This window comes from Pyxicephalus adspersus, chromosome 2 (genome assembly GCF_032062135.1).
Source record: "Pyxicephalus adspersus chromosome 2, UCB_Pads_2.0, whole genome shotgun sequence".
In the NCBI taxonomy this organism is placed as follows: Eukaryota; Metazoa; Chordata; class Amphibia; order Anura; family Pyxicephalidae; genus Pyxicephalus; species Pyxicephalus adspersus.
In genome coordinates, this window is record NC_092859.1 from 98,464,809 (window position 1) to 98,467,513 (window position 2,705).

A 2,705-nucleotide genomic window follows, 5' to 3' on the forward strand; every position below is an offset into this window, starting at 1 on the left:
AAAAAAAAAAACATTCTTGGTAATCCTACTGTGATAGTCCTTGTTTAAGCACTTTCTGTTATGGGGTGACTGCTCTCTCCCAGTTATTCTTCTGCATGGTCAGTCTGTCACATGAGCCCCTGGTTTATACTACAAGCAGCTCAACCAAAACACATTGGGCAGGCATTATTATTATTAGCCAGTATTTATATAGTGCCGACATATTACGCAGCCCTTTATAAACTCCATAGTCATATTACTCATAGTCCCTCAAAGGCATGATCCTGTAATGTCATTGTCATCAAGCCGGTCCAGAGCTATGATCCAAAGCTGCATACATGCCATTTATTATACACAGTTCTTTAGGAAACTATTGCCTAATTAGGGTTTAGGGGTGTACAGGACATATACAAAACGGAAGGAAAAAATAAATGTAAATTAGGAATCTGAATGAATGTGACTGGATGTCTAGGAATCCCTTACCACAAACATTTCAGTTCAGCTGTTACTGGCGGTGCAAGCCTTAAATACCCCCCAAAAATTGGATGACATCAAGATATATTCAGTATAACATTACTTAAGTGGCAGACATGGAGGCCGAACCTTATCCTGTAAATATTTGACAATAGAGACATTCATAGTTCCACCCTTGTATCTAGTACACAGAGAAGGTGAATAACTGCTGCTAAAACAGTAAAGAAGACTGATAGAAACTGGCATGCATGATGCCGGAGTATGAGTCACGTCATATTGAATCATCATATTTCTAGACTGTGTGCTAATATTACCTTCAGTTTTCAAGAATGTGCATGTTTCCAAAGGCGCTAATGGGAAGATTACTCATCTTACACTGTACTCTAACGGTAGAATAATTGGCCATTCAGTGTGATATACTTTTTTGAGTGGTTAGGATTTGTTTCTGCTTGCTTGTTTTATCCGCTGTGAGTGAAAGACATAGAGATAAGGATGTGTCAATCTGTGCCATCTGTGCTTGTCATCGCGCCTTTTCCTGTATTCCTGTATTGGTCTTCCAGCTTTATTTCATAACTTTATCTATCACTTAAATTGCAATTATTGAATTCAATGGAAAAAATTTGATTGATGAGTAAATTTTTATACAAAATCCGAAAATGTTCAGTTTTAATTCTACCCCCTGGCAACAGTTGAAACCTGACGATTTTTTTTCAGTTGCATAAAATAGGAATATGACTATTCTATCTTTACATGAAACCGCTTAGAGTTTTTGACGTGCACAGGATGACTGATCATACCCCGTTTGGAGGTTGTATAAAGTAAAATTGTACAAAAAGCTGCATCTTAGTCTGATATTTAGAAAAAAGCAAAGCTGCAAGCTTGCTTCTGGCCTAGAAACAAATATTTAGCTTTGTTAGCATGGAAAAACATTTTTGGTTGCACTCGGTTGAATCTATTGGTAAAAACCAGCCATAGGCTTACACTGAAAAGCAAGGCAGGGGTCTCCCTATAGGTATTAAAAAGGCAGTCACCCGTTTCCTTTTCCATATTAAGTGACAATCCTATATTTATTAAACCTGTTATACTGATCAGCCTAAGAAGAAAAAATGTCCCCCAGCTAGAGATATAGGTGGTGCTAGATTCTCATTCCTCTTCCCTCCATTTAAGTACATTGCATATCAATTATTGCACGACCATTGTGTTGTGTTTTAAACAGAAGACATAGCATTCATATATAAAGAGCAAATATAGCTGAGCTCATGCATTTAATTAACTTGTATACCTTTAGACAAATGTTACACTTTCCATTGTAATATCCAATTCTTCATTGATTTAAAAGTGTAAAATAAGGGGGTTCAGTACTACATACAGCCTTTTATTCACGGGCAACCCCTGAGCAACATACTTCAAAACATTTAAATGTGTGAACAGGAACTCAGTAAAACAATGTTATTTCTTCATGAAACAAATTTCTACATGCTGAATAAAATGAATATCATGGTGATTGGATTATTGTAACAGTATTACCCATGTGGGTGTTACTGGTGATGTATGTTCTGGGAATACATTTGAAATAAGGAAGCAAACTGAATGAGTAGTATAAAAACTTTCAAAATTGAACTAAACCCTGAAAAAAAGAAATTGCTACCAAACATGTCCTTTATTGAAAATAGAACCAGCATTGTCCCTTCGGCAATAAAATAACTTTACCTGCCAGATTATTTTTTTTTTACACACAGGCACCACAAATACACAGGCACCTCCATTTTCTGTCTTCCCTTTTTCCTGGTTTTGATCTTTGGGCCATCCTAATCGGCTGGTCTGGGATGACGTAACTCACACTAATGTGTGCAGGAGTCAATTCAGGGGGCTGGCAGGATATTCAGCACATCCCAGCATTCTGTGCAAAGCTACAATCAAGCAGGTAGATATGCTTTAATGCACAAGGAACATCACATTTTACGTTCTGCAATAAAGATCTGCTTTAAAGATAATTTTTAACATTACAAAAAAAAAAAACAGACAATTTTTTTCCAAATACTACCAGCTACTATGACCTAAATAAATGAAAGCCTTAAAGCAGAAAATTGGCCACAACTGCTTCAGCCCCTTCTGCTTCTGGTGTTTGGGCACACCGCCTGGCCTTGACGGGGTGTCAATCACAACCTTTAGAAAGCCAGTGAAAGTCAATGGGCCTAATTTATCAATGAAATCCGCGCTCGCTGGTCGCGCGTACTTTCGCGCTTCCAGCG